General features: G+C 42.6%; 1 long non-coding RNA gene across 1 annotated transcript; it reads right to left on the bottom strand.

The window, feature by feature from the left end:
- Nucleotides 1-1083: 1083 nt before the first annotated feature.
- LOC131402452 (uncharacterized) lies at nt 1084-17532 on the bottom strand. Its single transcript, XR_009218677.1, has 3 exons — nt 17249-17532; nt 1682-1827; nt 1084-1169 (listed from the first exon to the last, which is right to left on the bottom strand). It is a non-coding gene; the product is annotated as an uncharacterized LOC131402452 (long non-coding RNA).
- Between the last annotated feature and the right edge of the window lie 6317 nt (nt 17533-23849).

Here is a 23849-nt window from a genome sequence, read left to right as displayed (position 1 = left end):
CTTCTGGTGGCTCTGAGGGTTTTATCACTGTCACTGCAGACCGTCTCCCGGTAGCTGCTGGTCCAGGCCTGTGGGACACCGGCGCCTCCATCGGGGAGATGGATGGAATATCCCCTTCCGCCAGCTCCACGCTGATCTTCTTCGTGGAGCTCTGCAAAGACAGTGACTGGCTCCGTCCCAGAGGCATCAGAGCCCTACCCAGCTGTCCTTGCTGCTGCTTCTGCCCTCTGGACCTAATTCTCCCAGATCAGGCACACACCTGTGTCTGCACATTATTCCACCCCTGAGGAAAGACCTACACCTCAGGGGCTTGGGATAAACCTCAGGCAGAAGGGCACCACCCCGCACTCCACATCCCACCCAGCCGGCCTTGACCTGGGCTTTGAACCTGACCGACCCCCCAAGGCTTCTAACACCTCACCGACTGCTCCTGCTCACGGTGGTCTACCCACATGAACCCGCCCTTCCAGGCACACATGGGGAGGGGATGTAGGGCCGCCCAGATGGGACCACAGTGGTAGCCTGGTTTGGAATGGCCTTCCCTGGGCCTCCTGGTGTTACCTTTCCGTCCCTCCGGGTAAACGACCAGAGCCGTCGGCCGTGAGAGGGGCACCAGCATCTGCATCTGTCTTTCTGGGCTTTCCTGGGGCTCCGGCCCCTGGTCATTGGGAAGCAGCAACTAAACATGTTGCTCCTTCTAGACAAGTGCTAGAGAAGTGAGCTCGCTTGGGGGCTGTGTTTAGGATGTGGGTGCCTAGTTACCAGGGTTCCAAGTTCTATTGGGCTCTGTGAGGTCACTTCCTGGGATCCCCTTACCTAAGCTTCCTCCTCACACAAGACCATCCTAAGGGCCCCCCGGGCTCCTGACTGCTCACTCTCCATCTCCATACCCTGTCCAGACACAGTCACACCGACACAGTCCACCCCACAGCCTCTGGGGAGGTCTGGACGCAACCAGGGCCCCAGCTTTGAGGACACAGAGTTGAATTCAGTCCCGCTCCTGCTTCTTGCCATGAATCTCAGGAAGGTTCTCCAAAATAGTGTTTCTTCTCTTCAGCCACCATGCCCTTCGTGATGAGCCGTCACACTCTGGAGACCACAAGTGCAGCTCCTCCTGACCAGCAGGGACACTGGGACCCTCGGGGTGCACCGGGCCAGGTCTTCCCAACCTGAGTGAATGAGGACATCCTAAGACTTTCCCTGGTTTCCCCTAAAGCCCCAGAGGGAGGGCACCACCCCCTCCAATTCCCTGACATCTCCATGCCAGCCACTGTTAACCCATTGGGGAGGAGTGATATTATTTCTTTAATAGTAAATGGTAGATTTGACTCTTACGTTATATCCTGTTTCTGTCACAACCTGGGTGTTGTGGTGTGGTTCTTTCACTTCTTATGCTCATGTAAATGAGACACAGAATCTCACTTTCCTCCTTGAATTAAGAACTTGTGTATGGTCACAGCTTATTGTATGTGGGAGAAGGGAGGAGGGCCAGCCTCCTCCCTGGCTACTGAATGTAACCCTCAAGTCCCCCTTCCTCAGAGGACAGGTGCATTTCAGTGTGGTTCACCTGGGCCAGGAGCAGAGACAGCCCCTCTGATCTCCCTGGATGTAGAGGTTGGAGGGACTTTCCCAGGCAGAGCAGTAACCACTGAAATGTGGGTGTCTTTCAAATAGCACTTACCAGGACCATGTCCTTCCCCAGGACAGTGGCTGTCTTTCTACAGCTTTCCAGGAAGAAGGAATATTTTTTGCTTCTCTTGTTGAGGTTTCTTGGATCAGATATTGGAACTTGCCGTTTTCTAATCAGTGTCTGGATTCGCATCAACACTAAATGAGGAAAAAATGTAAAAAGATAAAAGTTTGCATGTGGAACAGACAAGGACAGAGGAAGACCAGGTGCAGATGGACTAAGGGCCGACAGGACATCCCCATCAGGCCGCCTCTAGGGCTCCCTGTTCACCCTTCGCCTAGACTGGAATCCTCCTGGGATCCTGGCCCATGCCCTTGGAAGTCCTTTTCCCACTTGTTTCATGTCACTTTATGATGAAGTGCTGCTGTTCACGCCCAACTCTAGAGCTTTGTGGATCAGATAATACCCAGTTCATAACAGTCATCTCAGACTGTCCCATAATTAGGTATTTAGTCCCAACCAGCACCAAGTAGCAAGAAAGGTGCCATTTCTCAAAAGGAAAATGGATATCTTCATGGTTTTGCTTTAAAATCCTAGGTGCATGCATTGTCATTCTCTTGTGGAGGGCTGCCAGAAGATCCCGAAAACAGCCCTAAATGCCCAAGACCTGCTGATTCATATGGCCTAAATGGTAGAATAGCTTTTACTGTACCCTGGACCAGCTTCAGAGACTCCTTTTGCTCTGAGTCCCATTTGAAACTCAGTAAATATGCAAAGTAAATCACTCAAATGAGACACATATTGGCTCCAGAACCCAAAGAGGCCCACAAAGCATTGGATCTTTTTTAATGTTAATAGGTGGAAGATACATCAACTTAACTTTCACATTGAAGGAGGGATCTCAGTATGCCCCAGAACCCTAGAGCCCTACAAACCCACCAAGTCTTCATGGGGTTTATCTCCCACTTATATATCTTACTAAAGCTTCCAGGGTATTTGCTACTTCCTGCCCAACAAATCTATTAGCATGATTTCATGGATTATTTAGCCTCGATTATGACAGAGAGGGCTAGAGCTGAAAGCAACAGTGAATGTTTTGTTGACCCGATCATGTGGAAGCAAATTACTTCTTGGTTGATGTAGAGAGAATAAAGCATTTGCCAGAACAATAGTTGCATACCAGTTTTTAGAGACTGTGCTGTTTTGCTCCAGTAAGGAGACTACATCTGTAAAAGCAGCAGCATTTAGGATCACCACCTGATTAAGTGTAGGAAAATCTGCTACCACTCTCCAAAACCCCACTACCATGCATACAGGCCAAGTCAACACACTTGCATCTCTCAAGACTTGCATGGTGGCATTACTCTCCACAGACTTCCTCAGGGATGCAATATTGCTTTTGATTTATTATTTTGGTTGAACAGGGAAATTCCAGTGGTTTCCAGTTGGTCTTTCCTATTATATAAGCCATTGTTCTACAGGCAGGGAGCCAGTGTGAAGAGTCTGCTAGTTTGCAAATGTGTTCTTGAGAACTATAAATTCAGGTAAAATTTAGATACAAAGAGAATTCCTATTGGGTTCTATGTGTGGACCCACTGGGCCCACTGTGAGAAGGAATCGGACCAAAGAACTATTTATCATCTAAAATCTCTCAATCTCCACTCTATTTGACCAAAAAGCATTTGGGATCCCCAGGAATTAGCATCAACTCCGATTCTATCTTAGTCATTCCAAAAAAATCTGGCTGTTTCCCTCTTCCCATGCACAGATACCTTGGTAAAGGGTCCCAGGTCACTTTCAGAAGGGCAAAGAGGAAGATTTACAGTATACTATGTTGGCAGGGTTATAGCATTCTTCCTCAAAGGGACCCCACTCATATCTCAATTTCGAATATCTATTCCTGCACCAGTACCAAACTGTTTCTATTAATACAGCCTTATAATGTGTCTTGAAAATTGATAAGGCAATTCCTAATACATTCAAAGATTGTTTTGGCATTCTTTTTTTTTTTTTTGGAAGATTGGCCCTGAGCTAACATCTATTGCCAATCTTCCTCTTTTTTCTTGAGGAAGATTGTCCCTGAGCTAACATCTGTGCCAACGTTCCTCTATTTTGTGTATGGGATGCTGCCACGGCATGGCTCAATGAGCAGTGTGTAGGTCCGCGCCCAGGATCCGAATCCTCGAACCCCAGGTCGTTGAAGCAGAGTGCAAGAACTTAACCACTATGCCACTGGGCCAGCCCCATATTTTGGCATTCTTATATATTTTCTTGTCCTAATGAATTTTGGAATCCATTTGGCAAAATCTACACACACAAAAATTCTATTAGCATTTTTATTGAGATTGTTTGGATTTATAAATTAATTCAGGGAACACAGAAATTTTTCATAACATTAAGTTATCCCGTCAGTGAACATGATATATCTACTTATTTGGCCATTTTATATCTTTTATTAAATTCTATAATTTTCTCAGTAGAAGTCTTGTACATTTTTGTTAGTTTTAGTCCTAATCGGTCTCACATAAAAAAATTAAAACTTTTATGGACTCACATTCTCATCCAGCTATTTCCCTTTCCACTTTATAGCCAAACATCTTGAAAGAGTTGTCTACACTACATGTTTCCATTTACTCATCTCACTTCCTCTTAAACATAAAGCAATTTGGATTCAATGAGCTCCACTTCATCAAAACTGCTCAGTCACTGATGACACACACAACTTTAAAAATCCACAAATTTTTTCCTGACCCTTATCTTGCTTGATTTTTAAAAAATTTATATGTTTTCACTTTCAGTTTCCAGTTCTGCTCGTAAGGAGCTTGGAAGTTACCGCTCCATCCTGATAACAAGTAAAAAGCTGAACAGACTGAAAAATCAACAAACAACTATTCTTGGATCCATAAGACAGGGGAGGACACAGGGTAAACTGCTGCCCCCAAGAGTGGAGAGATGGACAGGCAAACACAGAGAGCCGCAGCTCACCAGAGCAGAGACTCGCGCAGAAACCACCTCCAGAACCAGCGCCAGGGTAGGAAAACCTGAACTGTAATGGACAGATTGGTGAAGGCTCAGTGTGGACAACTCTGAAAGTGAAGAACTCTGGGGTGATCCAGTCATAGAGGGGCCCCCAGAACATTGTGAGATTACCTCCAGGAGTTTGACTAGGTTCCCACAGTAAGTATCCGAGAAAAATCCCCTTGTGCTCCTGGCAGGAGGAGGGGAAAAGGAACCATTCTGAAATACTCCAGAGCACTCTGTTGTTCTTAACAAGGCCCACCCTCAGGGAAAACTGCCTAACAAGAGCTTAACCTACTGGAGTATTATCAGAGCCTAACTGACCTAGGGGAGGGGAAATGCCCAACTCCAGCCCACTCTAGCCATCCTGTCTCACCTAAGGGGGCAAAAAAAAAAAACTGAGAAACAGTCATGAAGTTCACAGTGCAGAGGCATAGGCTCACTGAAAAACTGAGACCTAATCTTAGGACTATAGAATGCTTCCCCTCCCCAACACCTCACTGCCACATCACTAAAGGCCTATTTACAGCAGTTCCTTTTACCCAGTGCATCATATACAGCTATCAAGAAAATTTACCAGGCATATACCAAAACACAAAAAACATAATTTGAAGAGACAGAGTAAGTATCAAAATCAAACATGGCAAGGATGTTGGAATCATCAGACTGGGAATTTAAAACAACTGTGATTAATATGCTAAGAGCTCTAATGGATAAAGTAAACAGCATGCAAGAACAGATGGGTAATGTAAGCAGAGAGATGGAAACCCTAAGAAAGATTCAGAAAGAAATGCTAGCAATAAAAATCACTGTAACAGAAACGAAGAATGGCTTTGAGGAGCTTATTAGTAGGCCAGACATGGCTGAGGAAAGAATCTCTGAGCTAGAGGATATATCAATAGAATCCTTGAAAACTGTAGAGCAAAAAGAACAAAGACTGAAAAAAAAAAAAAAACCAGACTATCCAAGGACTGTGGGACAACTACAAAAGATGTAACATACGTGTAATGGGATTACCAGAAGGAGAAAAAAGAGAGAAAGGAACAGAAGAAATATTTGAAAAAATAATGATCAAGAATTTTCCCAAATTAATGTCAGACACCAAACCACAGATCTAGGAATCTCAAAGACTACTGAGCAAGATAAATGCCCCCAAAAATTACACTTAGGTATATCTTCAAATTATAACCAAAAATAAAGAAAAAATCCTGAAAGTAGCCAGAGTATAAAAACATCTTACCTATAGAGGAACAAAGATGAGAATTACATCTAACTTCTCAGAAACCATGCAAGCAAGTAGAAAGTTGAGTAAAATATTTAAAGTGTTCAGAGAAAAAACCCCACCAACCTAGAATTCTATACTCTATGAAATTATTCTTCAAAAGTGAAGGAGAAATAAAGACTTTCTCAGGCAAACAAAAATTGAGGGACTATGTTGCCAATAGACCTGCTCTGCAAGAAATGTTAAAAGAGGTTCTTTAGAGAGAAGGAAAATAATATAGGTCAGAAATTCAGATCTACATAAAGAAAGGATGAGAGTTGAAGAAGGAATAACTGAAAGTAAACCAAAAACTCTTATTTTTCTTATTCTTAATCTATCTAACAGATAACAGTTTGTTTAAAATAACAATGTATTTGATTACGTACGCTTACGAATATGTATGCTTATGTGTGCTTACATATAAGTGAAATGAATAACAGCAATGATACAAGGGATGGGAGTAAGGAATTAGGATTATTTTGTTATTATAAAATACTTATGCTACCCAGGAAGTAGTATAGTGTTATTTGAAAATGGACTTGGATTAGTTGTAAATATATATTGCACTCTAGGGTAACCACTAAAAAAGTTTTAAAAAACTGTAACTGATATGCTAAGAAAGGAGAGAAAATGGAATCATCATACAAAATGCTCAATTAAAACCATAAAAGGCAGAAAAAGAGTGGAAGACAAAAACAGGAACAAAAAACAAAAGAAACAGGGGCCGGCCCAGTGGTGCAGTGGTTAATTGTGCGTGCTCTGCTGCGGCAGCTTGGGGTTCGCAGGTTCGGATCCCGGGCGCGCACCAACGCACCGCTTGCTAAGCCATGCTGTGGCGGCGTCCCATATAAAGTAGAAGAGGATGGGCACGGGTGTTAGCCCAGGGCCAGTCTTCCTCAAGAAAAAAAAGGAGGATTGGCATCGGATGTTAGCTCAGGGCTAGTCCTCCTCACAAACAAAAAAAAACAACACACAAGAGAAACAAATAGAAAACAGTAATGAATATAGCAAATATATGTCAGCTATATCAAAAAACACTTTAAATGTCAATGATCTAAATGTACCAATTAAAAAACAGAGAACGTCAGAAGGGATCAAAAAACATGACCTAACTATATGTTGTCTACCAGAAACCCACTTTCAATACAAAGACACATATAGATTAAAAGTAAATGGGTAGAGAGAAATATACCATGCTAACAATAATCAAAACAAAGCAACAGTAGCTATAGTAATCTCAGACAGAGCAGACTTTAAAGTAAGGAAAGTTATCAGAGATAAATAAAAGCATTATATAATGATAAAGGGGTCAATTCTCAAAGAAAACATAACAATTCTGAACGTGCATGTGCCTAACAACAGAGTGTCAAACTATGTGAGGCAAAAACTGATAGAACTATAAGCAGAAATAGACAAATCCACTATAACAGTTGGCGACTTCAACACCCCTCTCTCAGAAATGGACAGATCTAGCAGGCAGAAAATCAGTAAGGACATAGTTGAACTCAACAGCATCATCAATCAACTAGATATAATTGACATCTACAGAGCACTTCGTCCAATGATAGCAGATTACACTTTCTTCTCAAGCTTGCATGGAGCATTCACCAAGATAGACCACATCCTGAGACATAAAACACCTTAACAAATTTAAAAAAATAGAAATCATACAATGCCTGCTTTCAGACCACAATGGAATTAAACTAGAAATCAATAATAACACTTTACATGTTTTAAATTTACATAATTCACTCTTTGTGATGTATATTTCTATGGATTTTGACAAATGCATAGAACTGTGTATACCATCACAGTCATGATCCAAAAAGTTTCATCACCCCAAAAATTTCTGCTTGCTGCCTCTTTGTGATCAACCCCTCCCCACACCCCACTCCTGGCAACCTCAGATTTGTCTTCTATCTCAATAGTTTAGCCTTTCCCAGAATGTCATATAAATGGAGTCATACAATATGATGCCTTTGGGTTCTAGCTTCTTTCACTTAACAAAATACCTTTGAGATTCACACATGTTGTTGCATGAATCCATCAGGGTTACTTTCTCCCTTGTGTTGCTAAGTAGTATTCCAGTGTATAGATATACCACAAACCGTTTATTCATTTATTCACATCTGAGTTGTTTCCAAGTTTTAACAATTAAAAATAAAGCTGAAATAAACATGCGTGTACAGATTTTTGTGTGCACATAAGTTTTTAGTTCTCTTGGGTAAATATTTGGGAGTAAGACTGCTACTCCCATATAAGAATAAGTAAACATATAAGCACTGTATATGTTTAAATTTGTTTGTTAAAAAAACTATTAAACAGTTTTTCAAAGTGGCCATACTGTTTTATAGTCTTATCAGCAAAGCATGAGGATTCCAGTTGTTCCACATCTTTGTCAACACTTGGTAGTGTCAGGATTTTTTTTTTTTACCTTCTAATAGACGTATAGTGGTGTTTCATTGTGATTTTACTTTGTGTTTCCATCATGAGTATTGGCATCTTTTCATATGCTTATTTACCATCAATATGTCTTTTTGAGTAAAGTGTCAGTTCAAAACTTATGTTTATGTTTTTTGAGTTATTTCTTGTTGAATTTTGTGAATTCTTTATATTCTGAATAAAAGTCTTATTTTATTGAGGTATAATTGATATATAACATTATATTAGTTTCAGGTGTATAAAATAATGATTTGCTATTTGTATATATTGGGAAATGATCACCACAATAAGTCTAGTTAACATCTGTCACCATGCATAGTTACAAAATTTTTTCTTGTGATGAGAACTTTGAAGATTTACTCTCTTAGCAACTTTCAACTATGCGGTACAGTATTAACTATAGTTATTATGCTGTACATTACATCCCCACTACTTATTGATTTTATAACTGGAAATTTGTACCTTTTGATCTCCTTCACTCACTTTGCCCACCCCCAACCCCTCAACTTTGGCAACCAGCCATCTGTTCTCTGTAGGCATGAGCTTGTTTTTTTGTTTGTTTGTTTTAGATCCCACGTGTAAGTGAAATCCTACAGTATTTGTCTTTCTCTGTCTGACTTATTTCACTTAGCATAATGCCCTCAAGGTCCGTCCATGTTGTCATAAATGGCAAGATTTCATTCCTTTTTATGGCTGAATAATATTTCAGTGTATATATACACCACATTTTCTTTATCCATTCATCCATCAGTGGACACTTAGGTTGTTTCCATGTCTTGGCCACTGCAAATAATGCTGCAATGAACATGCAATGAATATGAAGTCTTTTGTCAGAAATGAGACTTCTAAATATTTTCTCTCAGTCTGTAGGTTTATCTTTTCCTTCTCTTAACAGTGATTGTTTCAGAACAAAAAGTTTTCATGTTTATAATTGCTCACGTTTTGGCAGCATTTGACATTGGCTTTCTCATCCTTCAAGACTCAGTTTCAGGAGGCCTACCTGAATTAGGCTCCTCCAGCTCCTTTATGTTAGCAAATTTCTATCATATTACCCTATACATTTTCTTTATGGCACCTCTCACAAACTGTAATTATTTTATTCATTTATTATGTTTATTATCTGTATTCCCCACTACATTATAAGCTCCATGAGGAATGGGGGCTGCATCTGCTTTTTCACTAGTACTATCAATGACTAATACAGCGCCTGGCAAATAACTATGGAAAGGAAGGAAACAAGGAGAGAAAGAAGGCAGGTACAAAGGAAGAAAAGGAAAATCTTGAAGGAGAGGTCAAAGATTATTCTGAGAATTCAACTTCAAGAAACTAGCTAATTGTTATGATTTAAATGGAAATAGAAAATACAGGATTGAACAGCAACTCCCCACTTCCAGCCCACCCCCCATCAGCCCTTGGCAACCACCATTTTACTTTCTGTTTCTATGAGTTTGACTACTTTAGATACCTTATATAAGTGGAATCATGCAGTATTTGTCCTTCTGTGACTGACTTATTTCACTTAGCATAATGTCCTCAAGGTTCATCCATATCGTAGCATATGATAGCATTCCCTTCTTTTTTAAGGCTGAATAATATTCCATTGTATGTATGTACCACATTTTCTTTATTCATTCATCTGTTAATGAACATCTAAGTTGTTTCCACCTCTTGCCTATTGTAAATAATGCTGCAATGAACATGGGAATGCAAAATATCTTTGAGATTCTGTTTTCAATTCTTTTAAATAAATATCCAAAAGTAGGATGGCTGGATCATATGGTAGTTCTATTTTCAATTTTTTGAGGAACCTCATACTGTTTTCCGTAGTGGCTGCACCATTTTAATTACCATCAACAGTGCACAAGTGTTCCAATTTTTCAACATCCTTACCAACACTTGTTATTTTCTGTTTTTTTGACAATGGACATCCTAACAGGTGTGAGGTCATATCTCATTGTGGTTTTGATTTGCATCTCCCTGATAATTAGTGATGTTGAGCATTTTTCGTATAGCTGTTGGCCATTTGTATGTCTTTTTTTTTTGTGAGGAAGATCAGCCCTGATCGGATGGCACCCTAACATCGGATGCCAATCCTCCTCTTTTTGCCGAGGAAGATTGGCCCTGGGATAACATCTGTGTCCATCTTCCTCTACTTTGTATGGGACACCACCACAGCATGGCTTGACAAGCTGTGCGTCGGTGCGCTACCAGGATCCAAACCTGCAAACCCTCGGGCCGCCGAAGCGGAGCACGCACACTTAACCGCTGCGCCACCGGGCAGACCCCTGTATGTCTTCTTTGAAGAAATGTCTATTCAAGTTTTTAGCCCACTTTTTAATTGGTTGTTAGTTTTTCGGCTATTGAGTTTTATGAGTTTCTTATATATTTTAGATATTAACCCTTTATTGGATAACTGGTTTGCAAATATTTTCTCCCATTCTGTAGGTTGCCTCTTCATTCTGTTGATGGTTTCCTTTGCTGCACAGAAACTTTTCAGTTTGATGCAGTCTCACTTATCTATTTTTGCTTTTGTTGCCTGTGCTTCTGGTGATATGTAAGAACAAACCTTTTAGCAAGGTATTCCCGGCTTTCAAATTCTGACCCCAGCCTGCCTTTCTTCTTTGAGCTTCACCACCACACCACTGCACACCACAGTCCAGGCCACTGGACCACTCCCAGTCCCTGAGAATGCCATGCACATGTATGTATCTCTGCATATTGTCCTTTCTTCTTGGAATATTCACCCTCTGCTGTCTACCCAGCAGGTGCAGTATTACAAAAGTCTCTGGTGGCTTTCCTGATCCTCTTCCTCCCAAGGAAGGATTAGTTGCATTCAGCTTTGTTTGGTCCCCTAGTGAAGTACGTACTAGAGTTGTTTACAAAATTGTTTCCTGTTCTAGACTATATCCCAGAAATTAATATCTACCAGATAGTGTATGCTATTTTTTAAATAAATTTGGTCATTTTGTCTCGATTTCTTTATCTATACAATGACAGTGCTTTTAAATTTGCTTGTCAATAATAACCAGCCGAAACTCATTTTTGAAATATAGATTTGAGGCTCCCTCCCATAGATTATGATTGCAGGGTTCCAGGAATTCATATTCGAAATGACCTCACTATGTGATTCTTATAATCAGGTATGTTTAAGAGAACTGAGTTAGATTACTCTAGGGCCCTACCCTGCTCTAAATTTTTTCCTTTTTTTTGTCTATAATTTCTTACGGCATAGAAGAGAATAAAAGTGAAGGACAAAGGTGAAGGGCATGTTTTAAGATGACTAGCCAGAGTTTTGGTAACTGACACCCATCCCCTCTCCTTCAGTCCTTATTTTCAAGGGCAATTTTGAAATTTTAAGCCTGGTAAACATGTGGAAATATGATTAGAGTAAAGAGAAAGTAAGAGGAGAAACTGATTCGATGTATATATAAATTACAAAAATACCTTAGACAATTTTCCATCAATAATCAAAATAACACCTTACACCGGTACAATGCTTACAACTTGGAAAATACTTTCCACTTCCTTTATCTTTTTTACACTTTATAACCACACTGTAAGTTCAGCAGGGAAAAGCAGGACAGCAATCATTATTTCCATTTTATACAAATATTTTTTGAGTGCCTATGTCATATGAGGAAAAAATAGAGTATTTCATATAGAAAAAGGCTATGATCTTCTATGCGTTTAAAAGAGGTAAAGTTCTCAAACTGTATATGCCCAGGTAAAGAGTTATTGGACTGAGTTGGAAAGATATATTATCCAGATATTTCAAGGCCATCGAAATCTTCTTTTCCCACCACCTATGCAGAGTTATTTAGGGAACTGCTATAAATGCCCTCTTGACTTTTCAAATTTGAAATAATTTCAGAATTACAGAAAAGTTGCAAAAATAGTAGTTTCCATATACCTTTCATCCAGCTTCCTCTAATGTTAACATTTTACATACCACAGTACAGTTATCAAAATTAATATTGGTACAATACTAGTGACTAAACTACAGACTTTAAACATTTTTCCACTAAGGTCCATTTTCTGATGCAGGATCTAATCCAGGATCCCACATTGCATTTAGTTGTCAAGTCTCCTTAGTCTCCTTCAATCTGAGATAGTTCCTTGGTCTTTCTCTCTCTTTCGTGACCTTGACACTTTGGCAGAGATACTGGTGGAGTTATTTTGTCGCATATCCCTCGATTTGGGTTTGTCTGATGCTTTCTCATGTTTAGATGAGGGTTATGCATTTTTGGCAAGAACACCACAGAAATGGCATTGTGCCCTTCTCAGAGCATAAAGTCAGGAGACGTGGTGGTCTCTGCCAAGTTTCTCCATGTAATTATTCCCCTTCCCTTGTCATTAATAAATATCTTAGGGGAAATACTGAGACTATGCAAATATCCTGCTTCTCCTCAAACTTTTACCCACTAATTTTAGCATCCTTCAATATATTTTGCCTCTGATAATTATCACTATGGTGTTTGTCTAATGAAGATTTTCTTTCTTCTTCTTTTTTTTTGTTTTTTTTTGGATATCTGATCTTATTTGTTACTCTTAGAAAATTTCATTTTTGACTGGACTCAGACTTAGAGGTAGAAGCTCTCAGGACAGCCCCCGTCTCTTGGCAATCTGTTCCTGGTGTTTTTCTTTGGCCTCCTTCACTCTCTTGGCCAAAAGTTCAGCATATTCTGCAGCCTCTTCCTTGTTTTTCTTAGTACACTGTTTCTTCAGAGCAATAGGCCGCCGTTTGTGTTGCAGGACACGTGGAGTAACAAGATGCTGAATCCTAGTGGATATTGACAGACAACGTGAAGGATCGTCACACTTTTGTGAGGCATGGAAGGGGATGGGCAGTGGAAAATTTTTTGGAGGGAGCTGAGGAATTAGAGTTCCTTAATATCATTTGCTCCTCCTTGTGAGTCCCATTCTTATGACTAAAATTTCACTTTCTGGCATTCAATGTAAAAACTCTGGTGTTAGACACAAGGTGGCAAAAAAAAATTATGTTGCAATGCAATGGGCTTCTTCAGTAACTTCCTGATCTGGTTATATATTCTCAGACCAAAGGCAAATTGGCTTCCAATAATTGTCAAATTTGCTCCAATCTACTTTCATCTGAGAACTTTGTTTAGAATTCCTCTCTTTTCTAATGTAGTTTCCAAAACTCCATGTACAGTAACTGCCACACTTGACATTTTTTATATTTGGCTACCAAGTTCTCTAAAGCCCTACCTCAGTGACTATATAGTTGGAGTTCTAAGACACTATTGGAGAAAGCCTGTGTAAATGATTTACTATTGCATAACACACACACAAACAAGTTCCCATTTTAGGGCAGGAAAGTCTTTGTTGCCTGCTACCCCACCTTGATTCAGCCAGTTGCACTTTCTCTGAGGTTTGTTATTTCCAACCCCATTCACAGTCAAACTGGAGCAGGACTCTTCCAGTTGTAATTGGCTGAAATTCACTTAAACCAGTTTAAGCAAAGACATGACATTGTATTATAAGGATAAATTATGATAAATAATTCAAAGATAGGGAGCAGACTCGACCTTCTCAAAGGACTGAGATCAGGAACGGTAAAACTATCAGGAACGAAGGCAGCTATCGGATCCGTGTCTGATATGTCAGCACTGCTCCATGAAAGCACAGACTCTGGAGTCACACTGCCTGAGTTTTATTTTAGCTTTAGCCCTTCCTTAATTTAGTCAAGCTTCTCAGTTTCCTTACCTATAAAGTAGGCATAACAGTACCAACCTCACAGAGTTACAACACTTAGAACACGGAGTGACGTGGTAAGTGATCTGAGAGTATTCTTGTTCTAAAACACACCTCTAAATCTCCACATGCTGCTACCAAACATGGCAGCCCTAGCCTAAATTTATAGGTTTCTTGGAACAGATCAGCTGTCTGATAAACTTTCTCAATCAAGTTTAAATTCTTAGGACAATCTGATTGGTCCAGATAGGGTTCCAGGTTTCATCCTTGCTAAAGCCAGAGGCGTTAAGTCACCTAACACTTACACACCTACTGAGGCCCACCCCTAAACGTCTGTGGATATTTCTCAGTGGTGGGGGATCACAAATCAAAGCTAAAATCCCCCCCTCCAAAAGAGAAAGAAAAGGATTTTTCAGTACTTCTCTCAACTCACTGCTATTCTGTTCTTCCATAGTCACAAAAAGTCCTGATATGAGTAACTTGCTCAGTATCATATAGCTAATAATGAAGCTGTGGTTCAAAACTAGGTCTGACTCCAAATCCCAAATTTATTTTCACTAAACAATGCATTAGAGTTGTTTATATTTATTGAGACCATACTAAGTAGCTGACCCTGTATTTAACCAAACTTTTGAGATGCAAGACTTCGAGTAATTCAAAATTAGGTTTCCTGGGTTTTTTTCCTAATTTTTAATTTTAAAAAATTGGGGTATAGCATATGCACAGTAAAGTTCACAAAATTAAAATGTTTGACTTGATGAGCTTTCTCATACATATACACTCATACCCACCCAGATCAAGATATGGAACATTCCCATCATTTTATAAGGCTTCCTTATGCCCCTTCCAAGTCAATACCCATGCCCAGAAAGGTAACTACTATCCTGACTTCTATCATTATAAATTAGTTTTGTTTGTTCTTGATTTCATATAAATGGAATTATATAATATGAATTCTTTTGTGTCTATTTCACTCAACATAAATTATTGTTTGTAGCAATTTATTCTTTTTTATTGCTGGGTAATATTCCATTGTATGAATATACTTCACTTTGTTCCAGTTTGAGGCCAAAATGAATCAAACTGCTAGGAAGATTCTTATACAATGCTTTTAGGAGACACCTGCATTCATTTCTCTTGGATATACACTCAGGAGTGAAACTGATGAGTTATAGGATAGGCATAAGTTTAGCTACAATGTACACTGCCTGTGAATTTTCCAAAGTGGCTGTAACCAATTTACACCCCCACCAGCAATAATACTTTCAGTTGCACTATAATCTTTTTTTAACCAAGGAAAATAATATAATCAGTCTATTGTGCTAGTCACATTTCTTAGTTCTGCAAACGTATTTTATTTGAGGCTCTTTTGTTGCTGGTTACAAGCAAGGCTTAGTTTTAGGCTAAGTTGTTACGTAGAATAGATCCTCCTCGTTCATTAGCACCCTTACCAAACCACAACCCCCACCCACTGAGATTTCACTAAAAGATACTACCTAGTTTGCCATCCTTTATAGCGGGGTTTCTCAACAATGGCATTATTGTCATTTTGGGCCAGATAATTCTCTGTTGTGGGGGGCTGGCCAGTGCATTGTAGGATCTTTAGCAGTATCCCTGGCCTCTGCCCAATATATGTCAGTAGCAGCCCCCACCCGATTCATTGTGACAACCACAAATGTTTCCAGATTCTTGCCAAATATCCCCTGAGGTGCAAAATCTCCACCCACCACTGCCCTGTTAATAACCACTATTTTCTAAGTAAATATTCTGGCCTCTCCACACTTCATCTAAACCAAACGTCGTGAGTGAATGCAGTGTTAATACAATGATGTCCATAGTTTTTCAATACTAATGGCACATTAGAATCATCTTTTTAAAAGGGGAGCTTTGAAAGAACGCATATGCCAAGGCCCCACCTTAGAACAATGGAATGAAATCTCTTAAGGTAAGTCTTGAGCATTTTTCTTTTTCTTTTTTTTTGGTGAAGAAGATTAGCTCTGAGCTAACATCTGCTGCCAATCTTCCTCTTTTTGCTAAGGAAGATTAGCCCTGAGCTAACAGCTGCGCCCATCTTCCCCTATTTTTGTACATGGTTTGCCACCACAGCATGACTTGATGAGCAGTGCATAGGTCCGCAGCCAGGACCTGAACCTGCGTACCCCAGGCCGCCAAGGCAGACTGCGCGAACTTAACCATTATACCACCAGGCCGGCCCCTTGAGCATTTTTATTTTAAAGCTCCTTAGGTAATTCTAAACTTCGGCACAGCTGAGAACTACCTTCTTAACATATTACTCTTCCCAGGAATATATGCTTTCAAATAGATTTCTACCAAGGACTTCTCAAACATTAGCAGAGCATGAGGCATGTATCTGGGGAGTAAAAGACTCACAGAAATTCTCAAATTACACCAATTAAGTGTCTATAGCCCATAACTATAAACAGTGATATCTAGTGTTCTGTTCCCGATTGGGAAAAAAAAAAGGTATATGTGTTAATTCTTACAGCTAACTCTAATACATTCAACCTCTCTTTCAAAGGGATATTTCCCATTGTCTTTGAAACACCTTAAATCTTTCACCTAAACAAACAAAAATCCACAAGCCCCCCCAAAAAAAACAAACAGAAAAAATCATATTCACCCTCAAGTCAAAGTCCAACTGTCTGAGAGAGAAATTTAGACTCACTGATTCCATTTCTTCATTTATCACATCCCACTCCAATCTGGCTTCTGGTCCTATTATTCCAACAAAATAGTTCTTGCTAAGGTAAATGACCCTTATGTTACTAAATCTAACGGATATTATTCAGGCCTTATTTCACATGACTTCTCAACAGCATTGGACACTACTCACCACTCCTTCCTTGAATTATTTATGACTTTGTCTTCCATTGCACAACACCCATCTGATATCTGCAACTCCTTAGCCAGCTCATCTTCCTCTACCTAGCCAAAAATTAATTTAAATTCTTCATTGCACACTCCTAGGTTGTCTGCTAAGTTATTTCATGTATACTCAAGACTTTAATTTCTCCCTACATACTTAACAGTTAGTTTTCAGTCTAGATCTTACTTCTCAGCTCTAGACTTCTATCCAAAAGCCTCTTGGATGACTCAAAGGCATCAGAAACTCAGTAAGTCCTACACCAATGATCTCCACACCTACTCATCTCCAAACATATTACCTTTCAAATGGATGTCATCAATCAGCTCCATTCCATTCCATTGTATGTACAGCTTCCCTCCTCCTCCTAACCTTGAATCCAATTGCATCAACAAATCCTGTGGGCTTTTCCTTCCACAGCTACTCTCTCCTCCTCCATAACACTACCCTGGTTCATCAAGTTATTTCTAATCTTTTACCTGTTGTACCTGCCTAATTCATCTAAGAATATTGCATCTACTTTGACCTGCCTCTAATCCTTTTTTGGAATTTACAGCTAAGGTAAATTTTTCAATTTGCAAATCTCATCATTACCATCCAGTTCAAAATCCTTCAAAGGTTTCCCATTGCTCCAAGGGAAGAACCTGCTTCTTTTCCTGGCCTTTGGGCCCTGAATGGCCTGGCCCCTATGCAGCTTCATCTTCCTCAGTTCTGTCTGCTCCAGCAGCACTGAGCTTCTTGCAGTCCCTTATAGGTAGGATGGCAATGTAATTTATCACCCAAACCACTTCTTTTTGTGTGTGTGTGTGTGTGTGTGTGTGAGGAAGATCAGCCCTGTGCTAACATCTGCCAATCCTTCTCTTTTTCTGCTGAGGAAGACTGGCCCTGGGCTAATATCCGTGCCCATCTTCCTCCACTTTATATGAGATGCCGCCACAGCATGGCTTGCCAAGTGGTGCGCCAGTGCGCGCCCAGGATCCCAGCTGGTGAACCCCGGGCCGCCACAGCGGAGCATGTGCACTTCATTCACCGCCTGTGCCACCGGGCCGGCCCCCCAAACCACTTCTGAAAGTGCAAAAAGTCTATCCTTGGCAAACTGGGATGTTAAGTTGACACCATCTTTCTGGCCCTAGAATTTTTGCTCATGTTGTGTCTTTTACTGGGAAAGGAGCTCTCCATGTCCCTTTTGCCTATATAATTCTTCAGTTCTCTGACCAAGTCACTTCCTTCCAGGACTTTTCTGACTACGGTTCTCCATTGTGAATCCTCACAGCACTATATGCTTCTTCATACCATTTTTCTCAGTTATGATTTTGCAGTGTGATTGTTTTCTGCACTAGACTTGAACTCTTGAAAGTATGTTTTTGCTCTAATTCCCCTCCCCCACCCCAGCAGAGTGTCTGTATGCAATTTATTGAATGAATGTCAATATAATAAATAAGGAACACAGAGAGTCTGTATTCAAGGAGCTCACAATGTAGTATGGAAACAAATGGCTTATTACAATGACATGCTGCACTTACAGAATACACAATTTGATATCCAAAATGGGAGGTAAGAGAGCTGCCTGATGTATCTCACATGGTGTCAGTACAATTGTGTCAGTTCTTGATGACTGACTTAAACAAACCTACAAGGTTTGTTCATAGGAGAGATGGACTATATCCACTAACAGTGAGAAAGATACCTTTCCAATGACCTGAAGAAATACGTGGCTAGAGTGTCGAGTGTCTGCTAGGAATGATGGGAGGCGATGCTGGGGTCAGATTTTGAACAGACTAAGTAATTAAAATATTATGCATGTATGCAAATATATGTAGTATATTTAAATATACATATTTAGAGCAAGGGAGTGATTTCATTAGATTTCAGGTCTGAAAGGAGCCTACAGGGTGAGCTGGAGGGAAAGATATAGAGGAAATAGGGCCTAAGTAAACAAAGTAGTGAGGATTAAGAAGAAGGGCTGAAGACAACAGATATGAGGTAAAATGGACAGTAAATAAAGGACTTGGGGGAGAGGAAAGAGTGACATAGCATCAACACACCAATTTCTTTTTTTTCTTTTTTGAGGAAGACCAGCCCTGAGCTAACATCCTTGCTAATCCTCCTCTTTTTGCTGAGGAAGACCAGCTCTGAGCTAACATCTATTGCCAATCCTCCTCCTTTTGTTTTTTTTCCCCAAAGCCCCAGCAGATAGCCGTACATCATAGCCGCACATCCCTCTAGCCGCTGCATGTGGGATGCGGCCTCAGCATGGCTGGAGAAGCTGTGCGTCGGTGCCCGCCAGGGATCCGAACCCGGGCCACCAGTAGCGGAGCGCACGCACCCAACCGCCAAGCCACGGGCCCGGCCCCCAATTTCATATTTTGAGGTTAGCTACTTAACTTTTTTCTTACACTGTGTGCACACTTAATTTTGTCAGTAGAGGAAGTAAAATCTTTGTATCCACTTCAATGCCTATTAGATTTTATACATAGTTGCCTCTTAGCAAGATCTTTAAGAACTTTCCATTTAAAATTTATTATGATTCAAGCATTTATCAGTAAAAATCTCCAAATACAGTGGCCATAAACAAGCTGGATGAGCTATTGGTAGATATCAGAACAATCTAGGATATTTTTCCAAGCACTACCTAGAACGTAGAAATTCTGCATATCAGAAGAGGGGAGGAATGAGAATGTCAGGCATGTGTAATTAGGAAAAAATTTCCTAGGTGACTGACTCCTGCTCCCTGCCCAACACTGGGAACCACAGCTCCTCTCTTATTTTTATGATTAAGAAAACAGAAAATGTACAATAAATTTTCAGTGTAGGTTACTTAGGATTTCATGTGTTCTATTTATAGAGGACTTTGTAAATTTAAGTATATTTGGAAAGCTCTTCCTGTTTGGCAAGGACCTGGGGGATGACGTCATAGGTTGAGATTCTAGGGTATTTTAATACTGTCCTGATTGTTTTAGCAGCTTCTAATATGCAAATCCTCTAATTAACAAGAACATAATTATGAAATTAAAACCCCAACTTGGCATCCAAAACATTAACAGAAAGCAAGAGTTATCATTGTTTTTATGGTACACATCTCACAATTCTGGATAAGTGGTTCTCAATCTATCCCCACCTAAGGAAACTCATGGGTTTCCAGCCCTAGAAGAGCATATCAGAAGTAAGGACTCACAAAGAGCTGTCCTAGATTTTGTCAAAGTAATATTGTTTCCAAAGAATATGAAATGTCCCAAATGGGAAATTAGATAGGAATAAAAACTTCTGGTTGATGTTATTTTTCAGGGATTTTTGCTAGTCATGTGTTGAGATTATCAACTGTTTGTCTATTGTTTTTAGTACCCATAGGTAGAGACAAAGACCGAGTTTATTCAAACAAAGTGAAACTGAGAATTTAACTATGCAGATAACAAATGGTCAAACAAATACTTTTGCCTTATTTATCAAGTGACTTTTTAAAAGCTGAACTGGCAAGATTGTTCCAATTTTCTACTTACTTGTATTTCTCGACATTGTCAACAGTCATTCTAAAATTTTGTGGAGTCTTAAAGTGTACAATGATTTTACAAGAAATATAAATCTCCAAGATTCAACAGGAAACATAAACCTCCAAGATTCAACAAGAAATATAAATCTCCAAGATGCAACATTTTATTACAATTTTGGCAAGATTTTTTTCCCGCAAAAAAAGGATCTAGAGTTTATATGTAGCATATCACATCCAAATGGCAAGTCAGTAGTTAAAAAAGGTTTGACGTGGGCTTTCAGAAAACATACAAAATAGATTAAGAACATAACGGTAATTCTTTTTTGTAAGACAATTATAAAGTGTAGTATAATTGAGGACTTTATTATCTGAATTATATTTCTGATCACAAAATTCTTTATCTGGCGTAGCTACTGTTTTCCAGGGGCTTTTATTTTTCACTTACCACTCCAGTAATCCAAGAAAGAAATCAGAGGCACGGGAAGTTCCTATCATTAAGGCACTTTTATCATATTTTTAATATTAAAAATTAGCACTTGGTTCCTACTTTTAGGGCCTTCAGAGATGGAGATTTGTATGATCTTGTTATTCCTCACAACCCAGCGTTACAGCTATTTAATAACTAGGAAAAAAGGAAAGAAAAAAAGAGGTGGAGCACAGACCATTTTGCAAACTGTGGTAGTGTTCCATTTTGTTTCACTCTTCATTGGTCACAGACAGACTTTTTTTGGAGTAGACCAAGTGTACCTGTTTGCCGCCTCCTCCTTCCCAAGGGTGAATATACTCTTCCATAAAACTAACACATGCTTGGAGTCATGTTCTGAGATCTTTTTGAAGGCTTTGACCCAAACTGTTTAAACAGCTGGTAGACTAAAACTTGAAATCCCCACACGCGAAAAGAACTATTTTGGGAACGCAGCTACCCCCTTCAAAGTCATTTGACTTGGAAGGTTGGCCTTTACACCAAATCAAATAACTGAGGAATGGGGTTAGAAAGTTTCAAAAAGTATCATTAACCTCGAGCGATTCAAGACTGATCTGTGGACGGGGGAAAAAAAAATGAAGTGTAAAAGAAATGATTAAAAAAAAGCTTTCAAAAAGAATGAAGCGGGACATCCCCAGGCTTGAAAAGATAGTGTTTCCATAGCCACATCTCCAGGGTTGTAACTGAGGCCCGCAGTCACAGTTCAGGAAGAAACCGTCCACTAAGTGGCAGCACGCTACGCTAAGCCAGTTATCAACGTCCTTCGAGCAGCTTTTTTGTCGCCATTCGGCAGCGCACCCTCCTCCCGTCCTCCAGGGAGGGACCTAGAAAGGTTGTAAGAGTTTTCTCCTGAACCCACAAAGGAATCAAGAAGTGTCACAGGATGTCAGCAACTCCGTCTCTGTTTTCCCTCCGTCTCCTCAGGTGCCCCGCCCGCACGGGCCATCGGGCCCCCGAGGCAGCCTCTGTCGCAGGTCGCCTAGGCGTAGGAGGCGGCCGGAGGTGACCACAGCTGCCCAACAGTTGGGGTCCCAGGCTGCCCGGTGTGACGCAGCGGGCCCCTCTCCACCTCTCCCCTCAGGCGCTCCGATGGGGCCGGAGGCCGGAGAGAGATGCGGGCCGAAGCCTGGGCGACCGGACCCCACGCACGACCCGGCCCCCTGGGCTTATCCAGCGCGGCGCTTCTGCGGCTCCCCGAGCCCCAACACAGTCTTCAGCATCTCGCCATGCCTCTGCTTCCCCGGTTCCTCTCGGTCTCTCCCCCGCAAAGTCCTTGCGCAACTGTCCCGAGCGACAGCAGCGTCCACACCCGCACGCAGCGAGCCTCTAGCTGCCACTTCCCGGAATTCAACTCGCGGCGGGTGAGGGAGGGCACCAGAGCAAGCATCACCGGCCCGCGGCTGTGCCCAGAGTCCGGCGGCCTCCGCGCGGCCGGCGTACGGCTCCCATCGGCGCGCGTGCGCGCACTCGCTCTCCGCCCCACCTCAGCACCAATCGCTTTCTTCCTACGCCCCACGACTCCACAACGTAGCCCCTCCCACCGCCCACGCGCCGGCAGGAGCGGTTCGGCGTGCGCTAGCCCGCCCTCCTCGCGCCCAGTAGGGAAGAGGAGCGAGCAGGGAGCTTACGTCGCGCGGGAGGCGGCGGCGGCGGCGACCTCGGCGGCGGCGGCGGCGGCGGAGACGGCTGCGCTTGCTCTCCCGGCGTTCCGGCGGCTGCCGGGAGCCGATAAGCGGCGGGAGCGGGAGCGCGCGTGTGGCTGCGGCGACGACGACGGCTCGGCTCGTTACTTCTCGTTCTAGCTGCCCTCGCCGTTGGTGCTTCCATCATGAATGGATCGTCGGATCCGCTCTCAGGGGACAGCGCGTGGGAGCCGCGAGCCGGGGCTTCCCCTCCCCCCTCCCCCTCACGGACTCCTGCTTCCCCCGAGACGCCCGGAGCCCGAGGACTCACCCGGCGGCGGAGACCTGAGTGGGCTCCCTCCGCCCCCGCGAAGCCTGCACGGCCGCCGGTAAGAAAGGGGGCGGCGGGCGGGTCAGGATGTGGCGGGGAGGCCGGGAGCCTGCCGGGCGGAGGGCGGGGGCGGGGGCTCCGGGCGAAGGCCGGGGCGGCTCTGCGAGGGCCGGCGGCGGCGGCGGCAGCCGGGCTGGGCGCGCGGGGGGCTCCGCGGAGCGCGTCCTAGCGCCGGCGGGCGGCGGAGCCCGGGCCTCCTCGGCGTGGGCACGGCGGGGCCGCGAGGGCAGAGCCGCGGAGCACGAGCGGCGAGCGGCGAGCGCTTGGCCGGCGCGTCGCCCCCGCCGCGACCCGGCCTCCCGGCACGTGGGGGGCGGCGGCGAGGGGGAGGGGCGGCGGCCCAGGCGAGCCCGGGAGGGCGCGGAGCGGGGCGGCGGGAAGTGTGAGGCGGGAAGAGAGACTCGGGGACCGGGAGGGGGGCCCTGGGAGGGACGGGGGTGGGAGTGTGCGTCCGGCCGGGAGACTGACTGGAGCGAAGCTGCGATGGACGGAGGCGGGAGGAGGAAGGCTTCCAGCCTCCTTTCGAGCCCTGCTTCGGAAACTCAGCAGGAGCAGAGCAGCTGTTGAAGGACCCGGCACAGGGGAGGAGGGTTGGGGAGGTTTGACTTCATTGTTGAGACGCGGGAAAGGCTGGAGAGAGCTGCGTGCGCCTGGAGCTGCAGAACTCAGGGCTGTGAGCAGGACCTCAGAAAGAGGACTGACTCGGGGAAGGCAGATGAGGGGGAAAAGGAAGTTAGAATGTCCAGAGAAAGCCGTTTTGAGGAGCGAAAGGAAGGTGAAAAGGAAAGAACGAAAAGAGTGAACTTTCTCAACGCAGAGAGACTTTCGGGAAAGAGGCGGTTTGTTAGAGTCCCTAGATTTTTAAGACTTGTTGAACAGTAAAGCTCTTTGACGGGTTGGAATTAATATTTAACATGA

Source organism: Diceros bicornis, unplaced genomic scaffold (assembly GCF_020826845.1).
Source record: "Diceros bicornis minor isolate mBicDic1 unplaced genomic scaffold, mDicBic1.mat.cur scaffold_108_ctg1, whole genome shotgun sequence".
In the NCBI taxonomy this organism is placed as follows: Eukaryota; Metazoa; Chordata; class Mammalia; order Perissodactyla; family Rhinocerotidae; genus Diceros; species Diceros bicornis.
Note: the sequence above shows the minus strand (reverse complement) of the source record. Positions and strands in the feature narration are given on the sequence as shown.